Source organism: Panulirus ornatus, chromosome 3 (genome assembly GCF_036320965.1).
Source record: "Panulirus ornatus isolate Po-2019 chromosome 3, ASM3632096v1, whole genome shotgun sequence".
Taxonomy (NCBI): Eukaryota; Metazoa; Arthropoda; class Malacostraca; order Decapoda; family Palinuridae; genus Panulirus; species Panulirus ornatus.
The window spans coordinates 41,967,453-41,988,125 of NC_092226.1; the positions used below are offsets into that span (position 1 = coordinate 41,967,453).

The window sequence follows — 20,673 nt, forward strand, 5'->3', positions numbered from 1 at the left end:
ACCACTGCAGCAGGTCCCCACGCCAGCAGGTCATCACTGCAGCAGGTTCCCAAGTCAGCAGGTCACCACGCCAGCAGGTTCCCAAGCCAGCAGGTTCCCACGTCAGTAGGTCACCACGCCAGCAGGTCATCACCGCAGCAAGTCACCACTGCAGCAGGTTACCACGTCAGCAAGTCACCACGCCAGCAGGTCACCACTGCAGAAGGTTCCGACGCCAGCAGGTTATCACTGCAGCAGGTTCCCACGCCAGCAAGTTATCACTGCAGCAAGTTCCCACGTCAGCAGGTCACCACGCCAGCAGGTCATCACTGCAGCAGGTTCCGACGCCAGCAGGTCACCACTGCAGAAGGTTCCGACGCCAGCAGGTTATCACTGCAGCAGGTTCCCACGCCAGCAAGTTATCACTGCAGCAAGTTCCCACGTCAGCAGGTCATCACTGCAGCAGGTCACCACTGTAGCAGGTTACCACGTCAGCAGGTCATCACTGCAGCAGGTTCCAATGCCAGCAGGTTATCACTGCAGCAGGTTCCCACGGCAGCAAGTTATCACTGCAGCAAGTTCCCACGTCAGCAGGTCATCACTGCAGCAAGTTCCCACGTCAGCAGGTAATCACTGCAGCAGGTCACCACTGTAGCAGGTTACCACGTCAGCAGGTCATCACTGCAGCAGGTTCCAACGCCAGCAGGTTATCACTGCAGCAGGTTCCCACGCCAGCAGGTTGTCACCGCAGCAGGTTCCCTCGCCAGCAGGTTATCACTGCAGCAGGTTCCCACGCCAGCAGGTCATCACTGCAGCAGATTCCCATGCCAGCATGTCATCACTACAGCAAGTTACCACGCCAGCAGGTCACCACTGCAGCAGGCTCCCACGTCAGCAGGTCACCACGCCAGCAGGTTCCCACGCCAGCAGATTATCACTGCAGCAGGTTCCCACGCCAGCAGGTCATCACTGCAGCAGATTCCCACGCCAGCATGTCATCACTACAGCAAGTTACCACGCCAGCAGGTCACCACTGCAGCAGGCTCCCACGTCAGCAGATCACCACGCCAGCAGGTTCCCACGCCAGCAGGTTATCACTGCAGCAGGTCATCACGCCAGCACGTCACCACTGCAGCAAGTTCCCACGTCAGCATGTCATCACTGCAGCAGGTTCCCACGTCAGCAGGTCCCCACGTCAGGAGGTCACCACTGCAGCAGGTTCTCACGTCAGGAGGTCACCACGCCAGCAGGTCCCCACGTCAGGAGGTCACCACGCCAGCAGGTCCCCACGTCAGGAGGTCACCACGCCAGCAGGTTACCACGTCAGCAGGTCACCACTGCAGCAGGTTACCACGTCAGGAGGTCACCACTGCAGCAGGTCCCCACGTCAGGAGGTCACCATGCCAGCAGGTTCCCACGTCAGGAGGTCACCAAGCCATCAAGTTCCCACATCAGGAGGTCACTCGCCAGCAGGTTCCCACGTCAGGAGGTCACCACTGTAGCAGGTTCCCACGTCAGGAGGTCACCACTGTAGCAGGTTCCCACGTCAGGAGGTCACCACTGTAGCAGGTTCCCACGTCAGGAGGTCACCACTGTAGCAGGTTCCCACGTCAGGTCACCACTGTAGCAGGTTCCCACGTCAGGAGGTCACCACTGTAGCAGGTTCCCACGTCAGGAGGTCACCACTGTAGCGGGTTCCCACGTCAGGAGGTCACCACGGTAGCAGGTTCCCACGTCAGGAGGTCACCACTGTAGCGGGCTCCCACGTCAGGAGGTCACCACGATAGCAGGTTCCCACGTCAGGAGGTCACCACTGTAACAGGTTCCCACGTCAGGAGGTCACCACTGAAGCAGGTTCCCACGTCAGGAGGTCACCACTGTAACAGGTTCCCACGTCAGGAGGTCACTACGCCAGCAGGGTCCCACGTCAGCGGGTAACTAGCCCTACGGATCCTCTCTCTTTGCTTGTTGACACAAGTCTATGCGGTATTTATGGCGGGAAGGAGGGAGGGGGCCAGGCCGGCCGCTGCCTGGGACCAGATTACCGCAGGAAGGGAGAGGCGCGTCACTGATGGAAGGGAAGAACAGTAGAGGAGGCAGGTGAGGCAGGGAGAGAACTGGAGGGAAAGTATTGGAACGAGAGGAAAGAGGGAGTTTTAGAAGGACGGGAGAGCGGTACAGGATTACCTACGACCTGAATTCATAGTGAGGCTGGGGTAGCACGTAGTGCTCACCACCTACCTTGTCTCATGATACTATTCTTTCCTTACGCTTCACACAATGATTTGGCCTTCAGTTTCAGGTTCTGGTACCCCTTGATCCTGTGGTACCTTCATCATAATCTGAAGCTGCTTGGTCGTATATTTCTAATGAGCACAATGAACCTCCTACACTTCAGTAGGAGTTCAGATAATCTACTTCATTGAAACTTTATCATTCACTACAAGTTTGACAGAAGAAATCCTCCTCATCAGGTGCACACAATTCACCAGGTTTCAACTCCTAACACACGCACACAGACCTATGTACCCTGCTACCGCCAGAGCAGACTATGTCCCTGGCTGTTAAAGGGAAGGTAGAGTGTGACTTGTGGTGATGGGAGGTTATGAAGCGGTGGTTATACCTGATGAGGTGGATTTCTTCCGTAAAACATGTGGCGTGTGAAGTAGTGTCATGGTGCAGAAACCATCGACCATTTTCAAACAGCTGCTGGCAGTTTCTCCTTACTTTATCACCTAATCAAATCAAAATCTCTTTATAAAATGGCCTGGTTTACTGGCTAACTAATCTGTACCTATTCAAAACGCCAACTGTAATAAACAATTCGAACTTTTTGATCACATCTCGTGTATGTATATGTGTACATTATATTCATCATACTCAACCGCCGTCTCCCGCATTAGCGAAGAAGCGCAAGGAAACAGACGAGGAATGGCCCAACCCACCCACATACACATGTATATGCATAAACGCTCATATACATACACATACATTTCAACGTATACATACATATACATACAGATATATACATATATACACTTGTATATATATCCATACTTGCTGCCTTCATCCATTCTCGTCGCCACCCCGTCACACACGAAGTAACACCCCCCCCCCCGCCGCCCCCAGCGAGGCAGCGCCCGGAACAGACAACAAAGGCCACATTCGTTCACACTCAGTCTCTAACAGTCATGTATAATGCACCGAAACCACAGCTCCCTTTCCACATCCAGGCCCTAAACATCTTTCCATGGTTTACCGCAGACGCTTCACATATCCTGGGTCAATCCACTGACAGCACGTCGACCCCGGTATACCACATAGTTCCAATTCGCTCTATTCCTTGCACGCCTTTCACCCTTCTGTATGTTCAGGCCCCGATCGCTCAAAATCTTTTTCACTCCATCCTTCCACCTCCAATTTGGTTTCCCACTTCTCCTTCTCCCCTCCACTTCCGACACATATATCCTCTCTGTCAATATTTCATCACTCATTCTCTCCATGTGTCCAAACCTTTTCAACACACCATATTCTGCTCTCTCAACCACAATCTTTTTATTACCACATATCTCTCTCTCTTATATATATATATATATATATATATATATATATATATATATATATATATATATATATACATATATATATATATATATATATATATATATATATATATATATATATATATATTTTTTTTTTTTTTTTTTCATACTATTCGCTATTTCCCGCGATAGCGAGGTAGCGTTAAGAACAGAGGACTGGGCCTTTGAGGGAATATCCTCACCTGGACCTCTTCTCTGTTCCTTCTTTTGGAAAAAAAAAAAAAAAAAAAAAAACGAGAGGGGAGGATTTCCAGCCCCCCGCTCCCTTCTCTTTTAGTCGCCTTCTACGACACGCAGGGAATACGTGGGAGGTATTCTTTCTCCCCTATCCCCAGGGAATATATATATATATATATATGTATTTAGGGAATCAGTGATGGATTGCGCAAAAGATGCTTGTGGCATGAGAAGAGTGGGAGGTGGGCTGTTTAGAAAGGGTAGTGAGTGGTGGGATGAAGAAGTAAGAGTATTAGTGAAAGAGAAGAGACAGGCATTTGGACGATTTTTGCAGGGAAAAAATGCAATTGAGTGGGAGAAGTATAAAAGAAAGAGACAGGAGGTCAAGAGAAAGGTGCAAGAGGTGAAAAAAAGGGCAAATGAGAGTTGGGGTGAGAGACTATCAGTAAATTTTAGGGAGAATAAAAAGATGTTCTGGAAGGAGGTAAATAGGGTGCGTAAGACAAGGGAGCAAATGGGAACTTCAGTGAAGGGCGTAAATGGGGAGGTGATAACAAGTAGCGGTGATGTGAGAAGGAGATGGAATGAGTATTTTGAAGGTTTGTTGAATGTGTCTGATGACAGAGTGGCAGATATAGGGTGTTTTGGTCGAGGTGGTGTGCAAAGTGAGAGGGTTAGGGAAAATGATTTGGTAAACAGAGAAGAGGTAGTAAAAGCTTTGCGGAAGATGAAAGCCGGCAAGGCAGCAGGTTTGGATGGTATTGCAGTGGAATTTATTAAGAAAGGGGGTGACTGTATTGTTGACTGGTTGGTAAGGTTATTTAATGTATGTATGACTCATGGTGAGGTGCCTGAGGATTGGCGGAATGCGTGCATAGTGCCATTGTACAAAGGCAAAGGGGATAAGAGTGAGTGCTCAAATTACAGAGGTATAAGTTTGTTGAGTATTCCTGGTAAATTATATGGGAGGGTATTGATTGAGAGGGTGAAGGCATGTACAGAGCATCAGATTGGGGAAGAGCAGTGCGGTTTCAGAAGTGGTAGAGGATGTGTGGATCAGGTGTTTGCTTTGAAGAATGTATGTGAGAAATACTTAGAAAAGCAAATGGATTTGTATGTAGCATTTATGGATCTGGAGAAGGCATATGATAGAGTTGATAGAGATGCTCTGTGGAAGGTATTAAGAATATATGGTGTGGGAGGCAAGTTGTTAGAAGCAGTGAAAAGTTTTTATCGAGGATGTAAGGCATGTGTACGTGTAGGAAGAGAGGAAAGTGATTGGTTCTCAGTGAATGTAGGTTTGCGGCAGGGGTGTGTGATGTCTCCATGGTTGTTTAATTTGTTTATGGATGGGGTTGTTAGGGAGGTAAATGCAAGAGTCCTGGAAAGAGGGGCAAGTATGAAGTCTGTTGGGGATGAGAGAGCTTGGGAAGTGAGTCAGTTGTTGTTCGCTGATGATACAGCGCTGGTGGCTGATTCATGTGAGAAACTGCAGAAGCTGGTGACTGAGTTTGGTAAAGTGTGTGGAAGAAGAAAGTTGAGAGTAAATGTGAATAAGAGCAAGGTTATTAGGTACAGTAGGGGTGAGGGTCAAGTCAATTGGGAGGTGAGTTTGAATGGAGAAAAACTGGAGGAAGTGAAGTGTTTTAGATATTTGGGAGTGGATCTGTCAGCGGATGGAACCATGGAAGCGGAAGTGGATCATAGGGTGGGGGAGGGGGCGAAAATTTTGGGAGCCTTGAAAAATGTGTGGAAGTCGAGAACATTATCTCGGAAAGCAAAAATGGGTATGTTTGAGGGAATAGTGGTTCCAACAATGTTGTATGGTTGCGAGGCGTGGGCTATGGATAGAGATGTGCGCAGGAGGATGGATGTGCTGGAAATGAGATGTTTGAGGACAATGTGTGGTGTGAGGTGGTTTGATCGAGTAAGTAACGTAAGGGTGAGAGAGATGTGTGGAAATAAAAAGAGCGTGGTTGAGAGAGCAGAAGAGGGTGTTTTGAAATGGTTTGGGCACATGGAGAGAATGAGTGAGGAGAGATTGACCAAGAGGATATATGTGTCGGAGGTGGAGGGAACGAGGAGAAGAGGGAGACCAAATTGGAGGTGGAAAGATGGAGTGAAAAAGATTTTGTGTGATCGGGGCCTGAACATGCAGGAGGGTGAAAGGAGGGCAAGAAATAGAGTGAATTGGAGTCATGTGGTATACAGGGGTTGACGTGCTGTCAGTGGATTGAAGCAAGGCATGTGAAGCGTCTGGGGTAAACCATGGAAAGCTGTGTAGGTATGTATATTTGCGTGTGTGGACGTGTGTATGTACATGTGTATGGGGGGGGGGGGGTTGGGCCATTTCTTTCGTCTGTTTCCTTGCGCTACCTCGCAAACGCGGGAGACAGCGACAAAGTATAAAAAAAAAAAAAAAAAAAAAAAATATATATATATATATATATATATATATATATATATATATATATATATATATATATATATATATATATATATATAATACTTTGTCGCTGTCTCCCGCGTTAGCGAGGTAGCTCAAGGAAACAGACGAAAGAATGGCCCAACACATGAAAAGACAACCCCCTTCCCCCGCGTGCGCGCGAGGTAGCGCTAGGAAAAGACAACAAAGGCCACATTCGTTCACACTCAGTCTCTAGCTGTCATGTATAATGCACCGAAACCACAGCTCCCTTTCCACATCCAGGCCTCACAAAACTTTCCATGGTTTACCCCAGACGCTTCACATGCCCTGGTTCAATCCACTGACAGCACGTCGACCCCGGTCTACCACATCATTCCAATTCACTCTATTCCTTGCACGCCTTTCACCCTCCTGCATGTTCAGGCCCCGATCGCTCAAAATCTTTTTCACTCCATCTTTCCACCTCTTGGGGACAGGGGAGAAAAGATATTTCCCACGTATTCCCTGCGTGTCGTAGAAGGCGACTAAAAGGGGAGGGAGCGGGGGGCTGGAAATCCTCCCCTCTCGTTTTTTAATTTTCCAAAACAAGGAACAGAGAAGGGGGCCAAGTTAGGATTCAAAGGCTCAGTCCTCTGTTCTTAACGCTACCTCGCTAACGCGGGAAATGGCGAATAGTATGGAAATATATATATATATATATATATATATATATATATATATATATATATATATATATATATATATATATATATATATATATATTTTCCACGCGCCTTACTTGATCGCCGTTTCCCGCGATAGTGAAGTAGCGCTAGGAACAGACGAAGGAAGGCCGTATCCGCTTACAAGCAATCTCTAGCTGCACACACTGCTCCACAGCCCGCTATCCACATACACAGATGACTGGGACATTTTGTACACCCTACATGTGGCACGGCTGGTATGTGACGTGGTGAGGTGAGGCGAGGTGAGGTGAGGTGAGGTAAAGAGAGGAGAGGAGAGGAGAGGAGAGGAGAGGAGAGGAGAGGAGAGGAGAGGAGAGGAGAGGTGAGGTGAACACTGCTGGGTAACAAAGGTGTCAGGGAAGACATTACACCAGGAGTGGTTTATGAGCTCCCTGGGCCGTAACTCTGGCTAAGTTGTCGTCATTTCGCCCTCGCTCATGTCCCCTACCTTACCTACCTACCTACCTACCTACCTACCTACCTACGAGTACCTACGACGAGGCGCTGCCCCAAGGCACGTCTAGCTGGTAGTGCTTCCCCACAGGAAAATCTTGACTAAAGAGTAAAGAGTTATGCGAGTTCTGTGTTGTCGAGTTTTATGGGTAAGGAGGAGTGTGTGTGTGTGTGTGTGTGTGTGTGTGTGTGTGTGTGTGTGTGTGTGCACGCGCGCGCGCTAGCAACCCGAGAGTGGGTGAGGCGGGAAGAAAAGATAGCAATATGGGCCAGGGAGGGGAACCTGATAGCGGTGCATTGGCGGCTGGCTGCGCCGCCTTCACCAGTCTTCCTCATGCCCGGGCGGTAGACCCTCCCTGGCCGGCGATCGGCTGCATACGACCTGGTCAGAGAGAGAGAGAGAGAGAGAGAGAGAGAGAGAGAGAGAGAGAGAGAGAGAGAGAATAAGGAATGAGGAGCGGGTGTTGCGTGGTTGGGAGGGGACAGCAGTGTATGGGCCTTGACAGTGGTAGTGGATCTCAGCGTCCCGTGACGGAGGGGCAGAGGCCACGGCTGGACGTGGGGCGGCGCGCGGCGGACCTCCTCATCCTGGCCCACCCTCTACGCTGGCCACACCTCTCACTATCACCACACTATCATCATCATCATTATTACTCACAGCCACACCTCTCACTATCACCACACTATCATCATTATTACTCACAGCCACACCTCACACTATCACCACACTATCATCATTATTACTCACAGCCACACCTCTATCTATCACCACACTATCATCATTATTACTCACAGCCACACCTCTCACTATCACTACTCTCATTATTCCTATCACAATCATTACTCACAGCCATTTATGTCATTTTTTTTTCTGGCAGGAGTGTGTGTGTGTGTGTGTGTTGTGGGAGTGACGCTCCGGCCACTGAGGAACCTCCAACCAGACTGGTGGTGAGAAAGGAAACAAATACGGCGTTACTCTGAGCCGGAACTAATGATCGTCCACCAGGACGACGCCGTACGTCAATCAGTGAGGGTGTGGACGTCGCCAGGAAGGCAACTGCTCTAAGGACGAGGAGAGTAACCCACATCCACGGTGGCCAGGATCTGTACAGCCTTATTTAAAGGCCTCAGAAGACGCCGTTAGTCACGTTGCTATGGAACCCAAGATGTGTGGGAAGCCCGCCGGGGCGGCGCTGTAACTGATGATCAGCCGACCACACCCACACACACACACGCCCCTGCTGGTGCCCCCGGCCATACCCATGACGAACACGTCCATTAGGGTCAAGGATGCCTTGCATGCATCCTTACACGGAATAAACTGTTACTGATAACGATAATATTTGCTCACCTTCTTAGACTTACTGAGTGACCTTAAACATATCCCCACACACACACACACACACACACACACACACACACACACACACACAGAGCAAGCTGTTCACATCCTACATACGACCAGAACTAGAATATGCCTCGCCAGTTTGGTCACCTCGCCTACAGATGAAGCAGAGAACCAAGAGAGGTAAATGTTCTGAGAAGGGCAGCAGTGATGGTATGGGAATTATGAATGCTCAGTGACCGGGAGAGACTTGGGGGCTTTAAATTTGCCCACTTGGAAGAGAAAAGAGTGAGGGGTGACGCGATCACAACCTTTAAGTTTTCAAATCAGACCGATGGCGTGGACAGGGAACAGTTCTTCGAGAGATGGTGGGATAGAACAGTTAGAATACGTAACATGAAATTAAGAAAAAACTTGTCAAAAAAAGATGTCAAAAAATACTGTTATAGTACTATAAGAGTGATGGATGTATGGAATAATGTGAATGAGGACGTGGTTAATGCAGATAGAATACATGGACTTAAGTTTTCTAGTAGTAGAGAATGCTGAAGAGATGGGGCACCACACGTGTAAAACTCCTTCCTCATAATTATGTATATCAGTCATATTTACTTTACACTGATATTTCACTGATGCATTTATACATATTCATGTATTCATCAACTGTTACACTGTTACATATATGTTCGGGCGGCGCACCATACTGGTTTCCGAAAGAATGTAATGTGCTTGAAAATGATCCAAATAACATTTGTGCCTTAAGGTTCAAGACATGTATACATGTCCTGCTAATGATATAACATTACCATCTTAACATAAATACAAAACCCGGAAGCCTAGTTAAACAGCCTCATAACAAAGCAGAGAAAAGTGATGTAAGTTTCATTCCTGACCTGCTCTTATATAGTTAACAGAGAGGTGGTAAGGTGCGACATGTGCTGTGTGGGGCGCACTGCTAGTGCTGGACCTCAACCCGGCCACACCCTGATGACGAGGAGTGACCCACCTTCACACATCACAACATACATTTTCACGCCCCGTAATTCCAACGTTACATGGACGAGCGCATCACTACGCAGAGCCTTATCTGCTAATTTCAGGGTCATTATGTGTTGTGCCGGAAGACGCGTCCCCTCCTACCTCCACCATCGTAGAAAATAAATACCGTACCATTATTTTTTTGCGTCTCCCACCCATCACTGACATTAGGGTCCCTTGACAAGGGTGTCGATAAACTTTTCCTCGCACTTCTTTCTCTCCTCCCGCCCTTCCCTACAGCACAAACACATTACTGTCTCCATCTGGTGGCTATGCTCCTACAGTTATTTTGTTTAGCTTGTGATGAGAGAGCGCACTGGTGCATCTATCACCCCGCTGCCTCACTTGAGATAAGGACGACTCCCCACGTCATCAAGAGCGTGTCATCCCTCACAGATGCCACGTATAAATACCCGGAGTAGCTCTGACCGGCTGAGGGCTGACGACACCAGGATATATTGGTGGGGCTCCGGCCGACGGCTGCGGCTCCCGCGTCCTAGTTGTGCACAGTAGCCTTAACCCACTTGCGTCGCCGCCCCAGCTGCTCCCATCAACACCAGTGGACGCGGCCCATCATCACTTGTGCCCACCCTCCACCTTTCGGTCACTCTCGATTCGCTTTTGCGCCATAAACCATGGGACTAGGAGGAGTTTCTGATCAATTCGATGCCCATGTGCAAAACAAACAATAAACACACAAACAAACAAAGGCGCTATAGGACACCAGGCCTAGCATACGTAATTGACAACGAAATTTACAACTACGCAAGCAGAAATGCGTAAATCGTTTGAATAAACACAGGCGCCAGGTTACAGAGTCTATATAATTCTTACCTGAGCAAGACCCGGGAGGTGACCCAGCAGAGAAAGACACACACACACGAGAGTTCCCAGGACACAAGGGAACGAGCCCACCAGGATCTGCAGAAAAAAAAGAAGGTTAATGACACATGGCTACTGGGGAGCCAGGCATCTGGCACAAGACATCATAATGGAGGTCTTTGAAAGGTGACTCTACCGGGGACCAACATGACGCTAAATACAGTCAGCGAGACTTATCTATTTCCATTTATTCAGTAAAACATTTGCTTCTATCAACTCTTCCTCATTTCCTCCCACCTCCCTTATCTGTGACTTTCTCTATACCAGAACTCCCTCGCTCTCATCCATATCTTAACGAATTAACTGAAATTAATTACGTCACAGAGTAAGTATTAGCACCTAAAGACTGGCCAGACTATACATTCTCCCCGAGACACTTGCGTGTACGAAATTCACCCAAACCATATTATGGTATATGCAAATCAACGATCCTCTCTTATGAATTCAATTAAGATTAAAAATACAGAAGGATGTACGTAAGTGTACCATGCACTACACAACAGACAACAAAGCACCGTATGAACTAAGGTAGTGGATGATGTAATGTGAATCTTACAGTAAACCAGTCGGTCCAATGGACGAACAGCGAGGGCGACCTACTCCACCATGAGCTGACCTGCACCATTACCATCATGGCAGAATATCCTCATCATGCTCGACCACCAGTGACCAGCTGGTCTGACCTGCACTACAGATGGTGCCCCACAATGTGAGGAAACATGGATAATGTTGTATGTCTCACGTTTACGATATGATAACTCAATCGTTGAATACAACCAAACTTCGTTGTAATTTTCCATAACAAAAATCGTATAGACTAACGCTTTCGTGTCCTGCGTACGTAGGAGTGACGTACGCGTCTGCTTACCCCCCCCCCCCGCGTTGTGCTACGTCATTCGTTGCACACGGCAGTGTCAGCGTCCAAGTACGACGTCATGTCTCCCAACGGAAGCAAAGCTTACATTCTAACTGAATCTCTCTGGAAGTCCTGGCACTTCCCGTATGATCATACGTCTTCCATGTTTCGCGATGGTTCTCACGTGTCCAGAACCTGGTCCAGGTAGCCAGGTGAGCGGCCCAGGCGTCGCGCCCGCAACACAAGTATACGGACTCCGCCCGCCTGGTCCGCCCGTCCTGCAGGGGGTGCAACACGCCCGGTATGTGTCCACGAGTAATGGGCTGCAAGATGGTTTATAATGTCTGTGACGATAACTACGAGAGACACGCCCTTCACCTGTCGATAAAGTCATGTTTGCTGTCCTGGTCGAGGTGGACTTGCTTCACTGCCCTCACCAAGACACAGCTGTTCCTTTTCGAAAGTGTTGACGACTTGTTGATATATGAGGTGTGGGGAGGTCTGCTACCACAGCCACGCACTCCAGGAGGTGTGGAGAGGTCTGCTACCACAGTCACGCACTCCAGGAGGTGAGGAGAGGCCTGCTACCACAGCCACGCACTCCAGGAGGTGAGGAGAGGCCTGCTACCACAGTCACGCACTCCAAGAGGTGAGGAGAGGCCTGCTACCACAGTCACGCACTCCAGGAGGTGAGGAGAGGTCTGCTACCACAGCCACGCACTCCAGGAGGTGTGGAGAGGTCTGCTACCACAGTCACGCACTCCAGGAGGTGAGGAGAGGCCTGCTACCACAGCCACGCACTCCAGGAGATGAGGAGAGGCCTGCTACCACAGTCACGCACTCCAGGAGGTGAGGAGAGGCCTGCTACCACAGCCACGCAACTCCAGGAGGTGAGGAGAGGCCTGCTACCACAGTCACGCCACTCCAGGAGGGTGAGGAGAGGCCTGCTAACCACAGCCACGCACTCCAGGAGGAGAGGAGAGGCCTGCTACTCCAGGAGGTGAGGAGAGGCCTGCTACCACAGCCACGCACTCCAGGAGGTGAGGAGAGGCCTGCTACCACAGCCACGCACTCCAGGAGGTGAGGAGAGGCCTGCTACCACAGCCACGCACTCCAGGAGGTGAGGAGAGGCCTGCTACCACAGCCACGCACTCCAGGAGGTGAGGAGAGGCCTGCTACCACAGTCACGCACTCCAGGAGGTGAGGAGAGGCCTGCTACCACAGTCCACGCACTCCAGGAGGTGAGGAGAGGCCTTGCTACCACAGTCACGCACTCCAGGAGGTGAGGAGAGGCCTGCTACCACAGTCACGCACTCCAGGAGGTGAGGAGAGGCCTGCTACCACAGCCACGCACTCCAGGAGGTGAGGAGAGGCCTGCTACCACAGCCACGCACTCCAGGAGGTGAAGAGAGGCCTGCTACCACAGCCACGCACTCCAGGAGGTGAGGAGAGGCCTGCTACCACAGCCACGCACTCCAGGAGGTGAGGAGAGGCCTGCTACCACAGCCACGCACTCCAGGAGGTGAGGAGAGGCCTGCTACCACAGTCACGCACTCGAGGAGGTGAGGAGAGGCCTGCTACCACAGCCACGCACTCCAGGAGGTGAAGAGAGGCCTGCTACCACAGCCACGCACTCCAGGAGGTGAGGAGAGGCCTGCTACCACAGTCACGCACTCCAGGAGGTGAGGAGAGGCCTGCTACCACAGTCACGCACTCTAGGAGGTGAGGAGAGGCCTGCTACCACAGTCACGCACTCCAGGAGGTGAGGAGAGGCCTGCTACCACAGTCACGCACTCCAGGAGGTGAGGAGAGGCCTGCTACCACAGCCACGCACTCCAGGAGATGAGGAGAGGCCTGCTACCACAGTCACGCACTCCAGGAGGTGAGGAGAGGCCTGCTACCACAGCCACGCACTCCAGGAGGTGAGGAGAGGCCTGCTACCACAGTCACGCACTCCAGGAGGTGAGGAGAGGCCTGCTACCACAGCCACGCACTCCAGGAGGTGAGGAGAGGCCTGCTACCACAGCCACGCACTTCAGGAGGTGAGGAGAGGCCTGCTACCACAGTCACGCACTCCAGGAGGTGAGGAGAGGTCTGCTACCACAGCCACGCACTCCAGGAGGTGAGGAGAGGTCTGCTACCACAGTCACGCACTCCAGGAGGTGAGGAGAGGTCTGCTACCACAGCCACGCACTCCAGGAGGTGAGGAGAGGCCTGCTACCACAGTCACGCACTCCAGGAGGTAAGGAGAGGCGTACTACCACAGTCACGCACTCCAGGAGGTGAGGAGAGGCCTGCTACCACAGCCACGCACTCCAGGAGGTGAGGAGAGGCCTGCTACCACAGCCACGCACTCCAGGAGGTGAGGAGAGGCCTGCTACCACAGCCACGCACTCCAGGAGGTGAGGAGAGGCCTGCTACCACAGTCACGCACTCCAGGAGGTGAGGAGAGGCCTGCTACCACAGTCACGCACTCCAGGAGGTGAGGAGAGGCCTGCTACCACAGTCACGCAGTCCAGGTGAGGAGAGGCCTGCTACCACATTCACGCAGTCCAGGTGAGGAGAGGCCTGCTACCACAGTCACGCAGTCCAGGTGAGGAGAGGCCTGCTACCACAGTCACGCAGTCCAGGTGAGGAGAGGCATGCTATCACAGTCACGCACTCTAAGAGGTGAGGAGAGGCCTGGTCCCAAAGTCACGCAATCCAGGAGGTGAGGAGAGGTCTACTACCACAGTCACGCACTCCTGTGCGTCATCCTGTAGAGCAGCTAAGTCAATACTTACTTTCCCGTCTTCGATATTTGAAAAAGCAATTATGAGAAAGTTTTACTTTACGAAGGCGATGTAATATCTATTTCATGTGCGTAGTCGACTTTGAGGCAAAATGATTATGTAAACATTTGCTGACAAATGACTCTAAAGCAGGCAGGGCACTGAAGATGAGGGAAAACGTGTACTGACCATCATGTTCAAACATCAACAGAATCTGGGAAAACCTCCATTAACTTGGCAGACCACACGACAATTACCTAATTTGCATCGTCTGACGAAACGACGTTATTATGGTTTGGCGCGTTTGACTACATGACTGTGGCCGCGGCAGATGAAGTGTGCATTGTGAGGTAGACTGGTCTAATCGTTCTTATCTGAAAGCTTATGAACAGATCTTACTCTAAAGTCTAAAAAAAGATAAATGCCAAAAAACTTATAAACTAATTCACGAATTTTCAAAAAAAGAATGCTCACAAAACTGACAGGCTTGGAGACAAGTTTCACTCTAGCGTACAGGGAAAAATACTAAATGTGTTTAGTGTTGTCGGTAGTTATGGGGCGAGTGGTCAGACACCATCAACTCTACAACTCTATAATTTCCTTAGCTAACCAGGGGTCCCTCAAGACAGCGTCCCCCCTCACCAGCGGTATTTATAAACTACACACAACACATTACCCCACTATTACATGAGCAACGACATCTCGAAGCAGACGACCCACTTCAACAGTAACGTCTTACACCACTTTCCCCGAACACCAGTCACCCTCCTGTATTAGTACCCTGTGCCCACTCAAAACACTTATGTTTTCCTTCAAATACCCCTAGTCATGCACCCATGCTATCACTGAAATGCTTTTCTATGTATATATAAAGATATCAAAATCATAAAACAACCGAACTCCCTAAATACAGTCACCTCGTACACTCAGACAGACAGACAGACAGACACACGCAACTCCTTCGAAAAGACTGGTATAACCACAAAGATCAATATTCCTAGCATTTGGTTCTGAGGACCCTACCATCCAGAGGCCTAACCACAGAGGGTAACCACACAACGCACCACACAAGCTTGTAAATTTCGGGGCCACACACCATGATCACGAGGCCTGGCAGCATCAACACAGGACCCGCGCAGGGTAAATCATCCCTCACTAACCTCTACTGATCCTGGCACCCGCCGGAAAGGTAAAAACCTTCATCTGATAAAGGCTGCGATCCTTCCCATGTTGACCCACTCCCCAGGTACCTCGCCCACACCTCCCGCGTGATGAAGACTCGAGGCCTACAATGTTAAGGAGCCAGGATTCCTTACCGATGAGAAATACTCCGAAATGAATATACCAAAGACAAACGTTAACTGCCTAAGGTTTAACCAGCTGCTACATGGTTACGGGAGGCAACACAACGAATAGGACAGAAACGTAAAAGACATGAGAAACCCAAACTATACACATATCCAAGACCTTGACAGTCACACAAATTAGGAACACACTTACGACCAAGCAGGAGTCTCAGAACTCTGAGAGAGGCTCCAGTTATACATAGATATACACAGTAAACAAAGCTTAGGATATTTCTCTCATAAACCAACGATAAACACCAACAAACACACACACACACACACACACACACACACACACACACACACACACACACACACACACTCACACAACTAGTCTACGAGGGATATATAAATAAGACAACAAAAAACATGTCTCCAACACACCCATCATCCATGTTATCGTTGAAACTTCCTCTGTTGTATATCTAGAAAGAAAAACATTTCACCACCAGTTGGCAACCTCCCGGACACACCCACCTCATACAATGTATGACGTATGGTTAACGAAAACCTACACCACACATAGGGTCATTCAAGAAGTGTTTCCCACATCTACAGTGAACCTTCTTACCCTATCCAACGTCTTGCTCGTCCTATACACATACAATACATAGAATGGTGAGGGAAGCCCCAGGTATGGCTGGTGGGTGGCGGTGTACCTCCCTCTACCGGACCCACCACACACACACACACATACACACACCGGGTTGTAGAGACAAGTCTCAGTTCAGTGTGCTATCCGGTCAATGTGGGGAGGTGTGTGTGTGTGTGTGTGTCGTCCACTACACCTGCCATTTACTTGTATGGCACCACCATCACCAGCGGCCACCTCCGTACAACGTTACCTCGCCTCCTGCACCAACATGGCGACCATGGAGTCAGAGCCTCCCTCCCACCCAGCGACTACTTTATTGTGCACCCAAGCTCATCCTGTGGGCGGTAGCGCACAAAAAAAGTTTTAAAAAAGGGCATCTCTGTTTCTCCTTCAGTTTCAGGAAAGATGTTCCTGGACGGTCGGACTCGTTGTGCAGAGAGAGAGAGAGAGAGAGAGAGAGAGAGAGAGAGAGAGAGAGAGAGAGAGAGAGAGAGAGAGCGAGAGAGAGAGAGAGAGAGAGAGCACACAAACGCTTAAAACTTGATGGAAATGCTAATATACTTGCAGTCTTCTCTCTGTACCTCCCTCAGCACTACCATGTATACCAACACAACCAATACATCATTTGCCAAGCGTTCAACATGACCACACAAACCTACATAACTTATGTATGTATCTTTCTAACGACGCTCACCAGGTATCGTTGGCACGAGTTTATTCTTTATTCTATCCGTCTCCTTAGCTCCAGGAAAACTCCTGAAATCATCCGTCTCTACTGCCCTTATTTTTTTCTTATCTATCCTGACCTATATCTGTACATCCGGGTTTCATAGCTACACATTAACACTGGAACAAGTATCATTTAATGCATGTAAGCTTCTCGCACACTGTATCATTAAACTGTCCTCACTCACCAAGGTCCTAACGCAACCCCAATGTTTCTCCCTTGCCTGATACTATTTTCCACTTCAACCTTACCATCCCACAGCCAACCTTACTGAAGTTTACTCCTAAATATGTAAACTCATCCACAACTTCCAAGTCTTCACCATGAAAACTGGTCTTACACTATGATCTCCCATCCCTATCAAAAACTCATTTTTCTTTTATTCGCATATATTTTCAGCATCGTTCTTACACCATGAGACTAGCCCACCAAACTCTTCCTCTGCTTAAACTAATAACACAAAATCCTCGGCGTAAACCTGAGGCAACCTACGATGTTTCTCCGTGGTTCATCATCACACCACAAACGCCACACGTCACTGTCATCTGGAGCAATGCCTCAGCCATAAAAACGCTATATATGGTGACAATACTACCTTGACGCACTCCAATATTCATTTCAAACCATTCACTCATTCCTTCACACATACAACATCACTGTTATAAAAGCTCTCAACAACATTCAGATGTCTTTCATGGACACAGTATAGAGCCAGACCTTCCCAAAGTTGCTTTCCTGTTCACTTATCTTAGCCTTTCTACATCCATAAATGTTTCATACAAAGTTTTTTCTTCAAAACTTCCTCTACTACAAGTCCGAGTGCAACCATCTGCTCAACACACCCTCTTTCCTACCTCAACTCACCATGTTCATCACCAACAAGAGGCCCACTAATCCTCTTAACACGATCCATCACAATCCTGCCATAAGCCATGACTGCCATCCTCAGCAGACATACTCGTGTGCAGTTCATCATATGTTTACAAGTGAGGCACGACAGCCTCAGAGCTTCAGTAGCATGTGGCCACAAGGTAGGGTTATGTGAAGACAACAGATGACATTCCTCTGACACAGCGAGCAGTCGTCATACGGTTCAAGGGTCTTATGTCGGGGTCTGTATCAAAGACCATCTATCACAGGAAGGGCTGATCATTCCTTATGTCTGCCACTAAGGACAACCAATGAAGACCTCTTTCCACGTCATAAGGTCTTCATCTTCCCACAGGTACACTTGCTGTGGGCACAACCGCCCTACTTGGGAACCACCTTATGGACTGGTTCTGTGGCATGTTACAACTCATGTTCCAACCATCATCATACCAGTCTAGTGGTTCTTACTTTAGAACTGAAAACCTTTGTATCAGTAAGTTTGCCCCATCACGGTGTGTAGGCCTGCAGGGTGTCCGTCGGGCTGTACATGCACAGCAGCTACTGCTGGAACCAACACTCATCCTACTGCAAGTAAGCTACAGGACAGATGCCAGGGCAGCTGCTGAGAACCCCTGGCAACAGCTGAAGGTAGGCAGTACTGGCTTAAATACATCGATAGCAGGTGAGGCTCCATTAGACTGAATGACGTTCGCCACGATACTTAGCGCCATGAGGGCATCAGCCATGCTCTGATCTACACTCAGGAAAAACTTCAGGCGAATCATTAAGGTTATACAAGCACATGTTTCTCTACAAGAGTCGAGCAGAAGCACCTGCAAGTTTGGATTGTTATCCATAGCTTTTGTGGTAACATTACCTGGGGATGAGGAACAATGCCAACTACAAGTATAGACTAACACCACATAGACATGAAGAACATCACCTGGAAATCTTAACATAAACGTATGAACAATTGTAGGACGACCCTGTGGAGCAGATCCTCCAACCTCATGGACGTATGAAGACGTTCCCACACTTCTGATTGCCATTACTAAGCTCACGGGGCTGACTGCACGTGACCTTATGCATCCTCTCGTGGTGCATCCTGAACTATCATAAAGCAGTACTTAACATGCCTCACGGCCATTGACCCGGCTGACACCCGTGCCCTCTCAATCACCAAAGGGAACAGACATTCCTGATTTCCTCTGTCGTTTCCTGTAGGACGGGTCATTAACACCAGCTCTTGCTATGTTCTAACTGAGCAGCATGGCGGGTGACCGTTCAATGCAGCAACAGGACGCTCTTACTGTACTGGCATAGTTCTGTGGACGAGGAGAGAGAGACGACATGTGCTGCCCTGCCCTACTATGCCCTGTGTTGAGGACTAAGTCTCGCCGTGGGCCAGGCCTGCTGGATGTCAGCTGTATTAATAGCACTTGACCTCGGGGTCAGCCTCAACGCTATACTGCCTCTCCTGTGTTGGTGAGGGAGTAACTAGTTAATCTGTTAGGTCGGTCAAGAGTCGAGCATCTTTGCATGCCTCCTGAGCAGGGCTGTCACCTCACCTGCAGACGAGTGGGTTAGCAAGATTATTTATACACCTGAAGTGTGGCTGTCTGGGTGGCGGCTGCCTGCCTGGCACTACCCCCGACCTGACCGCTCCGTGTCCCAACACCTCGCTCTGGAAGTGGCTTTGGCTTCGAGCTTCTACAGGGACAGTGCTGTAGAACTGGGAATCGCCTTACTGCGGCATAGTCCGTACAAGCGTTTGCGTGTGACACAGTGACGATTAAGTCAGCTACACAGCGTGGATGACTAAATTTCTGAATGTGGACCGTGCCTTCCCTCGCGCCCTCCCTGTGTGAGAGCCTAACGGCCGGTGTGTGGATGCGCTGCCCATAAGCTACCCTCACCCGCCACCCCGACCTACACTAAGGGAAGCTTTAGCTATAATAACGAAGATGATAAATCGCCGTGGATCTGTCTGTTGTGGAACAGTGTTGACCACCTCTTCCGTCCTGTAAAGTCTTGACTGCTGTCTCGTCTGACCAAGAGACAGTTGGTGCCGACCGACAGCATGCGAAACATGGAGGCGGAGTCGCCAACGGTTCGGAGTGATTTGTGCCGGTGTCTTCAGGAAAATCATTGTGCACCCCATGCTCATCCCGTGAGCGGTAGCGCAAAAGGATTACAGGGGTCACAAAGGGTCTTACTCAGACCCCAGTGGGTTGATGTTACATAAGATGTTACAATTCATATTTCAGTACATACATTACATAGTGTCATATAGTAAGTTTTACCGACTAGATGCAAAAACTGGATACAATCTTAAAATTTCAGGTATCATGTTATTAACAATAAGGTGTTGTGAAAGTTCTTGCAAGGTTCGTTTAGATCTATTCCTAAAACGCTCTATTTCATCACATTCTGAGACATAGTGTTCTAGTTTGTGTACAAATCTTTGACCACAAACTTTACAATTCACACAGTTAACATCTCCAGTTAGTACAAAGCGCCAAAACTGAAATGACACTTCCCCAGTCGATGACCAAGTGGAGAGGTTGTTCCCCACAGCCGTGCATGATGGATTCAACAACCCACCTCCATACTGGACACTTGTGTACGATGGAAAGCTCAGCGCCAGCAGATCACGCACAACTAACAGCCTCGAAGACAAACGTCTCCCTCTGCATCCACAGAAAAGCAAGCAAGATTTTCTCTACCAACACCGACACTGCCACGAAAGGCTGGTGCCAAGCCATGCTAGCCTAATGTCCTCATACATCCAGTGGTGTGCGTACTGCAGCCACAAGAGCGAGGTAGGTGTGCGTACTGCAGCCACAAGAGCGAGGTAGGTCCACGTCGTTCGTTCCCTG

At 49.3% G+C, this 20,673-nt stretch overlaps 1 long non-coding RNA gene across 1 annotated transcript in view; it reads right to left on the minus strand.

Annotated features, from left to right (window-relative positions):
* The window catches only part of LOC139759812 (uncharacterized), a 198,729-nt gene that overhangs the window by 45,966 nt on the left and 132,090 nt on the right, over positions 1-20,673 (minus strand). The window contains exon 2 of the long non-coding RNA XR_011715154.1: positions 10,582-10,668. This is a non-coding gene — a long non-coding RNA (uncharacterized lncRNA). The remainder of the gene's footprint in view (positions 1-10,581; positions 10,669-20,673) is intronic.